Below are 19,022 nucleotides of genomic sequence, written 5' to 3' on the forward strand. Positions count from 1 at the left end.
GGCAAAAATACTAAACCTGGATATTTGGTATTGCAATACACTTATGCATGAGCAAGCAGTGGATTCACAGTGAGAATCTTCAGCTGCAGAAGCCTGAAAATGATTTACAAAAATTGTTAAATCATTAAAAAATTGTTTGAAAATATACACTTCTTGTTGTAGACCCCCACTGTACTCACAACTATAAGCATTGTTCCCTATTGTAAACAAAAAAGGAAACATATAATAAGGAGATTTGAAAAGTCTGGACATTTCCTTCCCAATAGATATTAAAGGCAATGTTTTTAATCTAAGACACTTTACTGAAAGGACTATCGTATTTTAAAGACAAAATCACTGTCTCCACAGGTTTTTGAAAAATTAAAAAAAAACTATATAGCTGTGTTAATCAAAGCGCTTATTTTGTACAATACAATGATAATGACCTTGAATTTTTTTTAAAAAAAAACTTACAATAAGCTGCAAGTATCAAAGAAGCAAAGTTATCTGGAGTAGTCTATATAGGAGCTCTTTGGACTTTCTTTTATTATGATAAAATAGTGGTGCTTTTAGGATTTACATATTGTACTCTCCAATATAAAGTATGGGGTGTGTTAAAGTATACAGTACACCATTTTCATACATGTATAACATTGGTGGATGAATATCTCTTAGCAGAAATACTGGATGTAGCCTCTGGTTTTACCAGCTGCATACTCTCGAACTATTATATAAGTAAAAATCTCTCTTGTGATACTGGAAAGTGATAAGAATGTGCAAACTGATACAGTAGCTTTCATCCGCCTCTTAAAGGTACCAGCACAGGAAAGTCCATTTAAGATGTTGGTAGGTTAACAAAGTTGGAATGCTGGCACCGTTGAATTGGGCAACAGTTCTGCAGACCTGGCTCAGTGCTACAGTGAATTTTTATATTAAAGCAGCTGACATGATGACTTTTTGTGAGCCTTCCCAGGCACTGGAGTTTTTCTGTTAATTTGCCGCACTAGGTCATAAAAGATCTCATTAACATTTATTTTTGATTTTGCAGAAGATTCTAAGAATGCACAGTTGTTCCACTGTCTTGCTAGATTCTGACCTTGTTCCTTTCCTACAACTCTTTCATCTTCCAAGTCACATTTATTACCAACCAGAATCATTGGAACATCATAGGTGTCTTTAACTCGAAGAATCTGTTCTCTCAGATCTTGTAAGTCATTAAATGTGGACTGTGCTGTGATGGAGTAGACTAAAGCAAAGCTTTGTCCATTTTTCATGTACAAATCTCTCATCGCTGTGGACTGCTCGGTTCCTGCAGTATCCAAGATTTTAAGCATACATTGTTGTGCATCTACTTCAACTTGCTTTCTGTAAGAATCTTCTCTTGTAGGATCATATTTTTCAACAAAAATTCCTTGAACAAACTATACAGTCAGTGCTGACTTCCCAACACCTCCTGAGCCAAGGACGACTAGCTTATATTCGCGCGTGATGCAAACTGGTTACAAAGTAGTACCTCTCACGCTGTCACCGGGTCCCGCAGCCAGCGACGTCCCGCGCACCTTTCGGGTCACTGCTCCCGCCGCCACCGGCGCTGCTCGGGCTCTCTTTTATTCTTTACATAGCACAATTGCTATATAAATCTTTGAAAATTTTAACTATCTACCCTCCATGTTCTTGAAGTCAGTTGGTGAAATATAAAGACAGGGAAATATCTTAGCAGTTAAAGCAACGGTCTACAAAGCGTAAGGACCTGTGTTCTATTACCAAGTACCCACGTCAAGACAGATGAACCAGATGGTGCCTGCATCTGGAGCTTGCTAATAGTTGCAAGAAGCCCTGGTGTGCTCATTCTGTCTGTCTATTTGATTCTCTCTCATAAATAAATAAAATATTTAATAAAAATTTAATAAAAATATTTAATAAAATAAATAAAATATTTTAAAAGTTTAAAATAATTTTTTTCTTTGCAAGCAAGGAGAGAGAGGCAGATAGAACGAGCTGAGGATGAAGTATTCAAACACATGAACCATGTGCTTGAATGCTTCATCCTTAGCTCGTGGTGCTATTCTGGAAGGTTCTAGAACCTTTAGGAAGAAGCGCCTTCCCAGAGGGCTCAGTTACCGGGGCAGGTCTTGGCCTTGTACGTTCCAGCGCCACTTGCTGTCCTGCTGCTGCTTCCACTCTGTCAATGGGGGTCTGTGACCCAGGCTTCCTATACCTTCCCTGCCGCGTGGACTTTACCTGCTAGAACTGTGTTAAATACGCATTTTCTTCTGTAAACTGCTTCTAGTTGGACATTTTGTCCCAGAAATGAAAAAAAGTAATTTGTATATAAGGAAAATAAGGAATTATCCTAGATGTTTCAGTCCTCTTTCTGTTTCTTCAGTAGTTCTTGACTTTATTCTTAAAATACTTGGAATTTGGTAATTTTATGTAACATTAAGCTCTTTAATTATTATGAGTAATCTTTGTACAAATTAAGTCAGATCCTTCCCTAAAATAGCCAATTTGGTTAACATGAAAATTAGAAGAACAAGGAGAAATCCTCTATGTTCTAAATAATTCCAGGCCTTAACCAAAAGAAGAAATTTGCAATAAAATGCTGTATCATTTTAACTTATTTAACTTTTACATGATATTTTATGTCAAGTTTGGACTTTCCTTATTTCCCATTCAGAGAAATCAAGATGAGAAGAAACATTAAAAATAAGAGGTAGCTAGTTGAAGAAATATTTGAATGAAAATATGATTTTAGTTTTAATAAAATTTACTTTATGTGAGCCAGGTGTGGTGGTGCATGACTTTAATCATAGCACTCAGGAGGCAGAGATAGGAAGTTTGCTGTGAGTTCAAGACCACTCTGAGACTACATAATAAATTCCAGATCAGCCTGAGGTAGAGAGAGACCCTACCTCAAAAAACAAAAACCAAAATATTACATTACATGAAAACATTCAAAACTGTTTTATACTCAAACAATTAAAACAGTAACCATACCAGATTAAAGTGTCTGGTTAAATAATATAGATACAAATTCCTTACATGTGGTTTCCTGAGTAAGTGCCTGAAAAATAATATGCAATTGGCCATTAGGAGGAAATACCACATCTTATTTTTGTAGACAATTTAACAGAAATCATTTCCTGAGAGTTAGTTATGTCTTTAGCACTTAAACCTGGGAGAATAAATGCATCTGAATAATGAGAAAGTTTTCAAAGACCAGTCTTCTTTGCCTTATTAAACACATGACAGGCGGAAGTGGTCCTTTGCAGAAATGTATAATGAGCAAAAGTCCTCCAAGTTCATAGGAAGATAACACATCTAGGTGAATTTTCACAAAACCACCAATTATTTGTTTATTAATGCAAGCAATTTTGCAAGCTTGAGATTCAAGCATGGCTATTTTTAAAACCTTATCACTGCATACTGAAAAAGCTCAGTTCAGTTAAAAATTATGACTGCTTTAAATGTTCATACCTATATTAATTTTTTTAAGAAAATTATGTACCACCCAAGGTTATAAGATTGAAATACTTATCTGTGGCAATATTCATTATTCAAACTATACACAGTGTTATTGTTAAATACTGATGAGGATAATAATGATGGGGTATTTACTTAGAAGGCATAGCCAGAGTCTGTTTTAGAGAACTAAATTTAATGACAGAAAACTATGATTCTCTCTGACCCAAATCTACATATTTTTTTTTTACAAATTTATGTCAATCAATTAAAAAAATCTCAGAAAACAGAGACAACAGAAGACAGAGAGTTACATACGCATGTTAAATCTGGAATGTCAAATCAGACTTCACCTGCTAACAGTTTGTTAATAACAGCTAAGAAACAACAAAGCAGCATTTCCTTTCACTTGTCTCAGTAGCCTGTTGCAGCGATTCTTGGCCGACAGTCTGGGTTATACATAAATCCAGTTTCAGCCTCTTACTCGTTTCCCCTATTGTACTTCTGAATCCCTAACTTCCCATACTATATCAGATCTTTCATGGTGCAATTTGCTGTTTTGGCCTCATGTTTCTCAGTAGATCAAAGTATAATCCAAAGGCGACTCAAAAGAGTCTATGTACCCAAAGTTAGGAACCCAAACCAGCCAGCCTCATCTTTCCTAGGACTATTGGTCATCCACTTGAAACACATTACAAGACCCTGTTTCCTTCAGGATTTTCGTGTATATTCTAACCATTTCCTTCTGTTCTAGAAGTTTACCTGAACTTTCCATTGTTTTGTACTATGTCTAGTTACACTCCACACGACCTATGGTAAGTGAAAAATGTCTGACTCAAAAATGTTTGCCTCTTTGAAACTGGTAGATGTGATGAAGTTAAAGATTCTAGAAGTGGAAATGATTCTGATTATCTGTGTAGATCTATTGTATAATCACAAAGTTTGATGTGTGAAAGAGAAAAGTGCCATATGCCTAGGAGAGAAATAGCAAAAGATTTGATTAAAATGAATATGTAGACAGGAGCCAAAGAATTCAGATTCATGCAATGAAAAACTTTAAAAAGGCAAGGAAACATATTATTCCTTTTAAGCCTGCAAAAGGAAAAGTCTTTGCACCCACGTTGGTTTTAGCCTAAAGAGACCCTCTTTTTTTGGCAATTCTAGGGAATGAATATGGAGCCTCACATAAGCAAGTGAGCATTTCTCCATGAGGTAAATATAATAGGAAACCAACAAGACAAATTTTGGACTTCCAATTGTCAAGCATAAGAAAATAGATTTGCGTTTTTTAAGGGACTAATGGATCTGTGCTAATTTATTATAGTTGCAGCTGGAAAATACTACTTACCTCCATGTATTTTTCATAACTGGAAATATCTAAACTTTATATAGATATACTGATTAAAAGAGCCAAAAATACTGATTTACAAAAAGTAGGTATCTATTTTTAATTCACAGATATCCTTTGCCAGAAAAAAGATTGCCACACTTTCAGTATATTTTGTGGATGTTAACACATACTAACACACTCCGTATTTTCTTTTTGGTATTATGGGAATCTGTTTTACATATTTATTTGAGAGAGAGAGAGAATGAGAATGGGTAGACTAGGGCATTTTCCAACTACAAACAGATCCAAGCAGATGCATTCTTCACTTTGTCCATCTGGCTTTATGTGGGTACTGGGTAATCAAACCTGGGCCACAAGGCTTTGCAAGCAAGTCCTTCTAACGTCTGGTACATCTCTGTAGCCCTTATTTATATTTTTGAATAACTACATGACAAGCTGAAATCTCTGAAAAGGATGAACGTCAATAATATTAATAATCATATGCCCTACATTTTCTTGGTATTTTGCTGCTATCCTGAAGAGGTGTGACATTTAATTAATCACATACAGCTATGCCACATCAACTCAGTTCACTGATGAAAGCTAAGAGGAAGGTGTAATATATTTATTTTAAGAATGCTGATTAAAATAACGTAATATTTGGTGTCATTTGTTATAATTTTTATGTAAAATATTTTTGATTAATTAATTTTAAAAAGCTGAATTAAGCTGCTAATTAAATTCTTGGATTCTTTTACTCCTTTTCATATTCAATATATTTGAAAACAATAGTTCCAATAACATATGTACTAGAATCGCCTGCTTGATTTTTAAGCACATCAATAATCTCCATCAGGCAAAAAAAAAAAAAAAAAAAATTCCTTTTTTAAATTGGAATTATGTTAAAATGAATCTTATGGTATTTATTTCTAAAAATAATAGCAGAGAATTCTGATACTAAAATTTGAGGAATACTGGCACAGCAGTTTAAGAATTTTACTTTTCTTTGTTGCATATTTATAATTATTTTCTAAATGCATTTGAATCCACTCAACTTAATGCTAGAAAGTATCAGACTCAGCCTTCCTCACATATCAGAAGACATTTTAGAACATATATTCTTCTTCCTTTAACCTTTCCTCATTGATTACTTGTGGTCTCTGTTTTTAGTACTAGCTCCAGATTTCTTTAAAAATGTCATTCACTAATCCATTGCCAGTTTTTCAACATAATACTAGAGTTTTATTTAAAATAATTTTAGGGCTGGAGAGATGGCTTAGCGGTTAAGCGCTTGCCTGTGAAGCCTGAGGACCCCGGTTCGAGGCTCAATTCCCCAGGACCCACGTTAGCCAGATGCACAAGGGGGTGCACGTGTCTGGAGTTCGTTTGCAGTGGCTGGAGGCCCTGGCACGCCCATTCTCTCTCTCTCTCTCTCTCTCTCTCTCTCTTTGCCCCTCTCTCTGTGTCACTCTCAAATAAATAAATAAATAAATAAATAAATGAACAAAAATTTTTTTTAAATAATTTTAATTTATTTTCAGGTTGTTGGGCACTATCATTTTCTATTTTATATATATACTTCTATTTTTAATATCCTTAAACATGATATTATATTTCAAAGCTATATTAAGCTGTTATTTAGAACTACAAACAAAGTTGTAGCAAAAAATATTTTAAGTTTTTGGAAGAACTTGAAGTTTTGCTCATGTTTTGGTATATACATTTTTTTCTTTGAAACAAAGTGTTATACATACCAGAAGGACCTTAAATTTGTGATGCTCTTGCCTACACTTCCCTAGTTCTTGGAAGACAGGCATGTCTTAGCTTCAACATATACCTACCAATGCCAGCAAAGATGAGAGTTTAAAGCAGAAACGTTCCTGATTATTTCTTTGTAAAGAACATATGTGATACTTAATTTTTCTTTGCAGAGGGTAGTATATAAGTAAAAAATTGCAAAACAAAATTTCTATATGTAACTCTAGCCTCTAGCTCACATTACTCTCTCTCTCTCTCTCTAACACACACACACATAAACACACACGTTATACACTTTGATCCCCTCACTCTAACTCCCATTACCCTGGGGGCCCTCCTCCATGAAGTTAAGGTGATCACTGTGGGAATCATGAAGATCTTGGTCAGTCCCTATGGGGAAGTAGGGGATGTGACTCAGGTGCCTATCCACTATGGGACTCTTAGCCTTTGTATGTTGCATTTCTCCACTATTCTCTTTACCTTTTGACAAAGTCTGCAGTTTACATCCGTGATGAATATGTCCATGTTAGTTCAACATTTTTATTTGTAACTGTGCCTCATCCTGATCCACTGGGTACAATAGCATGTGTGGTGTGGTGGTGGTGGTGGTGTGTGCACAAGTGTTTGTAGATAAGAGTGTCCCATGTGAGCATGTGGAGTCCAGAGGAAAATGTTGGGTCCTCTTATAATTTCTTGAGATAATTATCTCTCTGAACCCACAGCTAAAGAGTTTTGCAAGCCTTACAGGAAAGGGTATCTGTTCCCCACAGGACTGAAGGTACAGGCATTTGTGGCCATTCTCAGCTATTTACATAGGTGCTGAAGAATTGAACTGAGATTGTCCCAGGGTCTCATGTTTGTACAAGTGCTCTTAAACACAAAGTAATCTCCCTAGACCCTTTCTAAAATTGAAATTTTAAGTATTTTGTAAACTTTCTAAATTCTGTAAATATTTAACTGAATATTCTGCAATTTTTGCTATAAAATTTTGTCTACATTGTGTAGCTTCAGCTATAAAGTATATTAGACATAGACAACAGCCTATATATGTTGATTATATAGTTTAGAACTCAAATATTGTAACTCAAATAATTTACCTAAATTAAATATTATACTTTATATGAAATTTTACAGAGTCACTATACAGAAAATGTATCTAAATATATATAGAGAGAATAAATCAATACAAAACTTGACCATTTTTAGAAGCGTGAGTTAGGAAATACAGTACTTTATAAACAATGATGTGCACACTAACAAGAAGGGTCCCTGTGTATAGTATGTTCTTCAGTTTTTAGTGGCATCATGGTTTGCATTCCACGAGTTAAAGGTGTATCTGTAAGAAACACAGATTTTGATGAAATAGAAAACTTCAGTTTTTCTGGTTTAAGAAAGCTGAGATTATTTATTGATATCACATGTCCATCACACAATGTGAAACAAACAGATATTTTGATTGCTAAGGAAACAAGAAGAGAAGCCATTTTCCCAAGTTGTGCTTGGGATAAAAGAGAGGCACTTCCAAAGATCTCAGCAATTTATGCTTCAATCTGGAAGTGAGATGAACTCTTCTGACTTACGGGTTTGAAAAAAATACAATCACATGAGGTTGTGATACAGTATAGGCTAATTACATTTTCCTGAGCCTACTGGGTCTAATCTCCAAATAGTCATAGTGTATGAGAAAGAGCATTTAAACCCTTTGATAAAGAACTCAGCTTAAGAACTCAGTAGATGAAGCCTGTATCCGTGGCAGTACCCCAGGGAAGAATTAATTTAGCAAAGAAAAATAAATGGATTGTACAATGTAAGGAATTTAAGCAAGTGACAGTCTTTTGTGGTAGCAAATTAAACTTGATGTTAAAATCATTTCACAAACCACTGATGAAAAGGAAGGTTGGTGTTCAACAATTAGCTAAAATATTCCTTGCTTAAAGCCATTCTGCAAAGGACATAAAGTATTTCAGCAGAGTAGATCTGAAGAGATACCCGAAAGATTCATAATTATTAGCCATGATTATTTCATGACATCCTAGAAGCAGCAGTAATGCTGAGGACTGATTCTGGGCTGCTAGGTCTCTTTTCATTATGAACAAGGTATTTGGTCAAAAGTGAAAAATATGACTTTCTGAGGTTGTCTATTCATCAAAATAGTCTGAATAAGACTGGCATAGGTGAACTAAGTAGTCATGACTAATCATGTCCATACCCTGCTTTATGTCCATACCCTGCTTTGTATTTTTGTGATCAGGCTAAGAATACTTTTAACATTTTTAAAGTGAAAGAATAAAAAGGAGAAGAGAGAGAAAATTAGTGAACAGAAATTATATGTGATTTTTAACACATTTTAGTATAAACCTATGATGTTTAATACTTGGCTCTTAATAGAAAAAAAAAGTTTTCTAATCTTGGTCAAACAATTATAAACCAACAATAATACAAATGCAAAAATGGGCCACCACCAACCAACAAAATATTTTCTGTAAGTTATTCTACAAAGTATATTTTATAAAGAAGAGTAGGATAAAATTGGCTTCAGTGTTGTAGTATATTTACATATAGTAAATTCAATATTAACAAATCTATGAGATCATTTGTTTATTAAATTTTCCTCCTTTTTGAGACAAACAAGACCAGTCTGAGAGTCTCTACCTCCTTAAGTGCTGGGATTACAGTGTGCACTATCACACCTGATTACATATAGTAATTTAACAATTGTGTTACTAATGCTATATTCTGTTTGCTTTGCATTGAGCCTAAATAACCTAGCTATGTTTTATATCTGTGCTACATTTCCAATGCTCAGAAGCCAGTGTGTGCAGTGATATCTGAGATTTTTTTTTACCATTTCTAATGATTCATGATATGAAGTAAGTAACTAGTCAGTCATTAGGTAATCAATAACAGCAAGTCATGAGACATAACCTACTTCTATTTGACTGAGCTAGAGGATTCAACTATGTTTTGTAAGTGAAACTTTTAGCAGCCTAGCCTACCACTGAGCACACTAGCCCTCCTCTCATTTGTGCTGTCAGCAGAGGAATTATGACTTGTCTTTGCTGGGGCTCAACGTTTCTTTTCGGACCTGACAGGGCTTTGCCCTTTTCCATTAGAAAAAGCTGAGCCAGCAAGCCTGAGTCTTTTTTCCCAGTTATACTTTAGAATGCAGTATTTGCACCTTCATTCTGTCTCCCACTCAGTCACTCCTTGAGTTAGTGTTGCTGACTATCTTGACCCGATTTTTACCTTATGTTCAGCTCTATTTGTGGCTGTAGCCTTGGTTTCATTCTGTTTGCATAGAAGCTGATGTTGCTCTCTTGGCAAGCTGAGAAGACTATACTCATTGCCAATTCGCACATTTTCGATGGACAGGTTCAATAGTGCAAATAGCATTCAGGTCTCTTTGAGGTAAAACCTGGATCATTTCACCTAAAAATCATTGACATGACCATTGTAAAAACAGATATAAATTCATATCTCAGACTTCAGCTTTTGTGGTTGTTGTTTACTGAACAGGCCCCTTGTTCTTGCTACTTCCCACTAATGCTCCAATATTTCCAATAGTTACACATCCACCTGTAAAGATATGTACAGATCCATGTGATTATTTCTGGTTTAAATACATAATCTAGAATAATCTATTTATTTTATGATTATTAAATCTCCAGATAAGCTAACACATTCTTAATTAAATAGGTAAAAATTCAGATATTTTCAAGGGTCATTATTCTACTTCCTACCACAGCTTTGATTAATAACTTTGTAAATAATTAAACCGAAATGTTTAAAGTAATACTCATCAAGTGAAGCTAAAACACTAGAGGATATTTTATTTCTAGACAGAATTTTAAGGACTGAGATTTCTTTGTGGATAAATAATGGAGTCTATGATTAAGAGTGCTTGGTATAATCCAGATGACCACCTAGCAAAGTAGAAGGTTATTACAAGCAATGAAGTAATATTGATATATTTATTAATGTCCATACTTCATGAAGATTAATTCTTAGCTACTATTCTTTTGGTGTTTCAGCATCCTATTCAGGTTTTTATGCACTTAGTTAATTAGTCTTGTTAGCCTGGAGTTTCTCAGACTTCCTGTGTTTTTTCATGACCTTGGCAATTTAAGAGTACTGATCGAGCATTTTATAGGATGCCCACTTATAGGAAATTTCTGGCTATAGGTTTAGAGACAAGACTATGAGTGACAGTTCCCAATAGCAAGATCACAGAGGTGAAGTACTGTTCTTACCACATCACACCAAGTATAAGATATGCTCACCCTTGTGTTGATGCTGTGGTAATGCATTTTACTTGGGTCTGCTGAACTTTTATTTGGACTTTGCCATAGTGTACTTCATAATGCTTGTTTTTCCCCTCCTTTCCACAAAGAATATATAAGTCATTACATTTTCATTTCTTTTTTTCTTTTTTTTTTTTTTTTTTTTTTGGCTATGAGAACATGGTATAGTGACTCAAGGTAAAATCCTTAACTTGTAAAGCACATAGCCCAGTGTTTAAAAGAGCTTCTTTGGCAAGCCTGAGAAGTACAGTTTTTATTCAGAGAATCCATGTACAGCCAGATGCAAGTAGTGAAGTAGTGTATGTACCTGTAATTCCAGTGTGCCCATTGTAAAAGGAGGAGTCAGGGAAAAAAAAAGTTTATGATCCATATAGCCTAACGTTTGCAAGGGGAAAAACATAGAAACCAACAAGAGACTCTGTTTCAAACATGGTAGAAGTGAAAATGATTGTCCTGTGAGCTCCAGATGTGTGCTGCAGTTCAGGCACCCAACCACACATACATATACACTCCACACAGTGTGGACACTCAAAAGCACAGGATTCCCTAGATCTACAAGAATCCTTAGCCTCCATTCCATATCATTCGGTACCATGGAGTGGCTGTATCAGTTACCTTCTCTTGTTGCTCAAATAAAATTCTCTACCAGAAAAATGTTTTGGGAAGGAAAGAGCTTATTCTAGTTTACAGTCCCTAAAATTTCAGTCCATCATGACAGGGAATGGTGGGAACAGGAAGCTCATGTCACATCAGTAAAGACAAAGACAGACTGGCAAACAAGGCTGGCATATAATCTCAAGGCCCAATCCAGTAACACACTTCCTACAGCAAGGTTCCACCTCTTAAAACATATTCAATTTTCCCAAACAACAGGGGACAAAATGTTCAAACTTATTCACCTATAGTAGACATTTTACATTCAAACTTTCACAGTGGTCCAATCAGCTAATGGTTCTGTTTTTACTGTGTGTGAGCAGATGTCAGCTGTTATTTTTCACCAGGCTGTCATGCAGATTTTAAGTGGCAGTTTACACAACTGTTTTAGTTCCTTAGTGGGCTTCAGAAAAGTTGTTCAGTTCTGATTTTACAGGTTTTTATTTTCTATCTTGTAAAGCAGATCTGATGTCTTCCAAGCTGTTTATGTGAGGATCTCATTCATGCTGACAAAGATACTCTTCAGTATCATATAAACCATTCCAGAAAGGCAACAATACTTTCTAATTGCCAAAGCTATAGGCCATGAATATTATCTGTGTGATTCACCTTCCTATCCCTAACAAAATACCTGAAACAATTAAGTTACAAAGAGAGAAGTTTTATTTTGACTCATGGTTTTGGAGATTCTAGTCTATAATCAATTTTTCTTAGAACTTTTGGCTTTTGATGAGGCACTGTGTCTTAATTGGAACACATGAGAAAGTGATACTATTTACCACATGTGCTAGAAAACAGACAATAAAACAGAAGGACTCAGACTTCTCTAAATTCCTTCACACACCTCCACTTACCTACAGACATCTCTCTAGACCTCAGTGCCTAAAGTTTCTACCATGTTATACTTTCCAAAAGTATCGTCACTAAAACTACATCTTTCTCACATAAAACTTTCAGATACAATATTCTAAACCATGACACACTCTTAATATGAGCATTCTTTGAAATATTAGCATAACATTCCACTTAAACTTATGTTAGCAACTTCTTATTGCAGATTTTCTGAATGACCTTTATTCATACTGCATATAATACATAAATGAGATGCATGAATTTTTCCAGTATCTTCTTAGGACTTTCCAAGAGAAGAAGTTGTTAGTCATGATGAAGTTCAGTTTGTCATTCACTTTCTTTTTTGGATCATATGTATAGGAGAAATCTAAGAAATGTATGCAGAACTCAAAATTTACATTTTTTTTCTGTTTCCTGCATTGCCATTTTAAGCATTGCTAGTTATGTCTTTGAAATTCTCAGTTTTGAGGATGCTTATCATGTGTCTCACATTTTGAAAAAAACACACTCATTTTACAAAATTTTCTTTACTTCATCACCAAAATTAATCATCTCCAAGTTTGTTTTTTCTCATACATCCTGTGAGTATTCTGCCTTAGGTTTGATATGAATTTTCAAAGGTGCTTGTCAACTGTTAACAGATACAGAGAATGAATCAGTTGATAGTCTACAATTGATGTGCATTGCCTGGAAATTATAGATAGATTTGAGGGAATTGACATGAAATATAGATTCTACCAATCAATTAATAATTTAAATTGATCCATTTGTTTAATCTTTCATTAGTTTTTCTATGTAAATGTCCTCGATAAAGCTACAAATCACTTTCTTAAGATGACTGCCAAGTCCATCATCTGGGTCATTTTGTTGTTAACCCTTTAAAAAAAATCTTCATAATGCAGTCCTATATATTCCCATACTTAATAATTTTAAACTATGGCCTAGATATTGTGTGTCATATGTTGTTCAAGGCACACTCCTGTTTGTCTTTTTAAATTCTTAACTGCTTTAAAGAAAATCAGTTCAAGGGATGGAGAGATGGCTTAGCAGTTAAGGTGCTTTCCTGCAAAGCTTAATAACCTGAGTTTGATTCCCCAGTTACCCACATAAAGCCAGATGCACGAAGTGGAAAAAGTATCTCGAGTTTGTTTGCAGTGGCTGGAGGTCCTGGCATGCCCAATTGTCTGTTAATTTCACTTCTCTCTATCTCTCTGCTTGTAAATAAATAAATAAAATATTTTATAAGGAAATTAGTTAAATTGGCAGGACTATAAGTACAAGATTTATATTCTCTGTAATAGGCAGAAGCAGACCTTCTCAATTTCTTTTTTATCCTTAGTTGAGGTTTTGAATATTTTCCCCATAAATCATAGCTTGGAGTCAGTCTGAATTTTGGGTACTCTTCCCCACAAAACTTATCTCTTAAATTTATGCCTGTTTCTCACTGTATTTTCCTGCTCTAACATTTCAACTATGATTTTGTTCAAATATATGTCTACATTTTATATGATGCAGCGAGGTATCTTTTTCTCTAAGAGAATAAGAAAAAATTAAAAAGTTAATATACTCACACCTATTCCACAGTTCAATCTTAACCTGTTATGTGTCTGTAAACTTTTAGGTATTTTCCACTATTTTCATTCCAATATCTTATATTGATAATGAAGTTAATAATATTTATATTATTTTTAAAATTGAACAGTATTTCTTTAATTAAGCAAAAATACATCTTGATCAGTGTGCATGACTAAATTTCTAAATGGACTTGTCACCCTATAGTATATGGTAGAGAAGATCTAAGTTAATATGGTTCTCTAGCATTTACTTTTTGAGCTCTCCTTGATTGATTCTTATATAGTTGAGTCAATAAATTATGTAAAATTTTCTAATTTTTTTTTTACTCTATGCATTGGAATTACTTATAAGATCTAAATGCTTGTTTCTTTAAAAGTAATTAACATCAAATGCAAAATTCATTTAAACCTGATGCCTACTTGCCTAAACATTCAACAATGTTCTATTCTGTGACAACTCATTTTTCAAATCTACTGTTTCATCTTCAGTTAGTTTATTTTTTCTAATTAGGTTTACACAGAAAATTGTTTTATTCTCTAAAAGTCTGAAAGAAAGTTACATATTGTAATATGAACTATTTTTATAAATTGTAAATGGTTTTATTTCTGCATTTGAGTTATTCTTCCTAGATAATGCTCAGTTTTTCTTATTTATCTTCATAAATAAAATTAATGCTATATCTAATTAAAAATATCATTTTTTATTAAGCATAAAGATGAACAGTAGCAAAGTATTTTTTCTGTTACTTAACTGTTCACTTCTATTATTTCGTTATCATTTGTATTTTGTTTTGGTTTATGGATTTCATTAGGTGAACTTATTCTTGACTGCCCTAGCTATGTTTATACCTTTTCAATATAAATGCCTCATGATTTCTAATTTTTGCTGGTTTCAGTTAATTGATTTTCAGGCTATGATTTTCTTGTGGCTGCTCTTTTGTTCACATTTTACAGATTCGCTTTATGAAGAATCATCTTCATAATTTATTACAAGGTCACATGTGATTTTTATCAACCAATAAACATTTATAATTATACTTCATTAAACATGATTCACATATTTTTGACATTAATATTGATATATATGTATATATTAATATAATATTTGTCTTTCAATTTGATGTTTGAAACATATTTAGTCTGTTTAGGTCTCATAGAGACATATTTTCTAGAAGTATCAGCAGTTTGGTATTTAGAATATAATGTGTTCTGGTAGAAGTTGAATGTTTGAGAGACACGTACCTATCATAAAATCAAACTGAACTTTGGTTGATCACTGTAATCCATGATTCACTCATTTTCATTAATAAAATTCTAATTTCTTAAAAAAACCCTGAGACCCATTGGCTATTTTATGCAATCAGATATTTTCCTCTTTATATTTTATTGTGACATTTTACATGTCTGTGCACTCTCCTCCTTCCTAAGAATTTTTTTTTATAATTTTTGAAATGGAACATTTTTTTTTCTTTCTACCATATATGTCAGCATAATTATATCTACTAAGGGAATATATATTTTTGGCATTTGCCACTTTTCTCAAAAGTTGACTTTAATAGTCCTAAGCAAGTAAATTTTCAAAGCTCAAATTAAGCAAATGTGTTTACATTTTGTTCTTATATGGGTTTGAGTTATTGTCTGTCATTCTTTCATTTGTTCTAAACAGGGATGTTTTTATTATTTAGATAAGCACACTTACTGATGAATTCCCTTAAATTTTATCTAAGAGGATCTTAATTTCCCCCTTATAATTTTACCATATGCAGACTCCTTCATGAAAGATTTTCTGTTTTCTTGCAGCATATAAAATTAATCAATTTTATAACAATTTTCCTACCATATTTTGATGAAAGAATCAAACTTGATAATTCCAATTATTTTATTTTCATGTTGACTGATTATTCTATGAATATCAGTTCTTGAAACCTAATTGTTTAATCAAAAATTTTATGTTAGTTATTGTACTTTTAAGAAAGTTCCATTTTCATTTATTTGTTTGGGTTGGGGAAAGAAAGGTTATTAGGTAGATGAAAACACACCATTTATCTAAGGCTGGCCTTCAACTGTGATCCTCCTCCTTTAGCTTCTCAAATGCTAACACATGCATCACCATGTCCAGCTACTTCTTTTTGTAAAAGTAACTTATCTTTATTGATGTTTAACTCTTATGTTTTGCAATTTTCTTGACTTCTCTTAGTTTTGTTTTTTTTTTTTTTTAATCTCTGTTTCCTATAGTTCTTTGTGATTACCTGAAATAGTTTTAATACTTTAATGATTCCTGGTTTGGCATTCTCAACTTATTTTGTTCTTTGAATTAAGTTCCCACTGGTGTTAACGGATGGATATTAGTATATTTAGCATGGTAGCTATGATAATATTTATTCTGAAGTTGATTGCTTCACCTAGAATGCACAAGGTCTTTGACTAAGAATATATTTTATCTTTTCAGCTTCTACCTTTCCCATTTCATATGTTTTAACTTTTCAGCTTGTACCTTTTCCATTCTGGTATTTGCTCTTTTATGGCACCACCAAGCACTTTCTGCTTTATCTTTTCAATCATACCAGAGTACGTGACCCATTTGCCTTTAATTGGTAAGTCATGCTCTATTCTCATCATATTCCTTATTCATGGCACCCAGTCTTGAACAGAAATCCAGGTCACAACCACTATTGGAGAACTTTCTTTCCCAACATTAAGACATGTTTGTTCTTGAAATGGTAGTTGTACAAAATTTAATCTGATGTCTCTAGACCAGTGGTTTTGAACCTAACTCCATAAGCCATGTGTTCCCATGATTGTCACAGTATATGATGCTAGCGATATTTCTTGCTGGATCTGAGGCCCTCTTGAATACAATTTGAAGAGTTTGTTTAATCTTCTATCTAGGGTGTCACACAAGCAAGAAATCCATTCCCTACCACTGACAGCTTCATCATGATTTCTTTCTACCCTAATTTACAGATTATTGCCTGCTGCCTGAGAACTTCTATGGTTTTTGGAGATCTAGAAATAATTGGCATGGTATTTTCTTGCCCTGTGGAGGAATGGTGGCTTTATCCTGATTTGTTTTGAATACTAACAACTTTCTCTTTATGCAGAAAAAAGTCTGAGGAAAGTAGATGAACAATCTTGGGTGTTTTCTTGGGCATTTTAAAAGAAGTAGGTTAATAACAACTATAAACAACTTTTATTGCTGAGAAAGAACAAAATAACAGGCAGAGATATGTTAATCAAGGGACTAAAGCAAAGCAATATGAGTTGAAGACCTCCCTCAGAGCCTTTAAGACACATCAGCTTATAGACAGCAGACAATAAACAGCTGAAGATCAAATACAGCCTCAGAGTGGGACCAAGTTAATGGAAAATTCGAGTTGCATAGCTTCCCAAAGGGGTTAGAGCAGAGCAAGTTTCCAGACAGGATCCCAATCTCATTTATCTTTCCTCTTTGTATTCTAGTCTCCCGAGCAAGCTGAGAAAAAATCCTGAATGAACAACTGAGCACAAGAATACGAATGTCTCATTTGAGGATTATGTCCTAGATAAGTCCACCAAGATAGATCTTCACTTAGGTCCTCCTTACTGGCTCATCCATCAGTAATCTTTGTCCTTGCCTTCCAAGATGAGAAAGATAACAAACAAAGAAAAATAGATTGCCTTCATAATTTGCTGGCATAGTTACCTCATGTCACCAGGTTCTAAAATTTATGCTAATTTCATTCAGCAACATACTGAAAAAAAATTTCTAAGAAAATATTTAATAAAATTTATCATAAATTTCACCATTTTTACTTTAGGTACATCTTTGGCAAGATATAAATTACCCACATCAACACTTATTTGTTGGTTTATTATATCTTAGGATTCAGTGATAACTGCAAAACACATTTGTACTGATTTATTCTTTTTTTTCTTTTTTTTTTAAGAAATTTTGCTCATTTTTATTTATTTATTTATTTATTTGAGAGTGACAGACACAGAGAGAAAGACAGATAGAGGGAGAGAGAGAGAATGGGCACGCCAGGGCTTCCAGCCACTGCAAACGAACTCCAGACGCGTGCGCCCCCTTGTGCATCTGGCTATTTTTCTTTTTTTTTTTTTTCTTTTCTTTCTTTTTTTTTTTTTTTTGTACTGATATATTCTTAATAGGTAGCCTATAACTCACATCAATGCATAAGACCTTAAGGTAATTATAAATGAACAGAAATGTATACACATTTGAAACATTTCATCAATAAATCAATGAGAATTTCAATAATTATTGTGTAATAAAGTGGTAAGTATTAGGTGATTTAAAAATAATTTGGAAAATAATCATATTTATTTAATCCTTAAAATTTTTCATCAAACAGTTTCTGTCTTTCAAAACTCTTCCCTAAACACTTGATGTCTACATTACATATTTGGTATTTTAAAGTTAAATATTTAGTTATAAAAATGAAAGGGAATAATTTCTAATAAACTAAACAAAAACCTTGTTTTATAATCTACTTTATAAGAGATGACAAATTCAAACCATAGCTGTCTAATCATTTGTTTTTCAGATTGTGTCATATGGCACAGTTGTAAAATTCATTATGAAAATGACATATGTATTGTTTACAAATATACCTATTTATAGCTGATTATATGGTTGCTTTCATACCTTATTCAAGTTGAAAACTACATTTGAAGTAAATTCTTCAGAGATTAAAAGGCTAGTATTTAGATAAGTTGCTACTACCTTATTTAGTTAACTATCACCTTTAAATTTTATTTCAAAAATTATTTTTTGAGAGAGAACGAGGACAAGAAGAGAGAGACAAACAGAGAGAGAGATAGAATGAATGACAACCAGGGACTCTTGTTTCTGCAAATGAACTTCAGATGCACGCTCCACTTTATGCACCTTGCTTAATGCAGGTACTGAGTGTTCAAACCAGGCCATCCAGTTTGGCAAGAAAGATCCTGTAAATGATGAGTCATCTCTCAAGATCCATAAAAAGCCATTTTGATCATCTTACATTTCATAGTATAATCTTCAAAGCCTTTATTCTTTTGGTTTGGCTTCTGTCTATAAATTTCTTTTAAAATTATATTTTAAGGTAAATATTTCTTACTCTTGTATGTTTT

At 33.6% G+C, this 19,022-nt stretch overlaps 1 pseudogene; it reads right to left on the reverse strand.

The window, feature by feature from the left end:
* Nucleotides 1–805: 805 nt before the first annotated feature.
* LOC101615777 lies at nt 806–9,888 on the reverse strand (annotated as a pseudogene).
* Nucleotides 9,889–19,022: the final 9,134 nt, after the last annotated feature.

This window comes from Jaculus jaculus, chromosome 6, assembly GCF_020740685.1.
Source record: "Jaculus jaculus isolate mJacJac1 chromosome 6, mJacJac1.mat.Y.cur, whole genome shotgun sequence".
In the NCBI taxonomy this organism is placed as follows: domain Eukaryota; kingdom Metazoa; phylum Chordata; class Mammalia; order Rodentia; family Dipodidae; genus Jaculus; species Jaculus jaculus.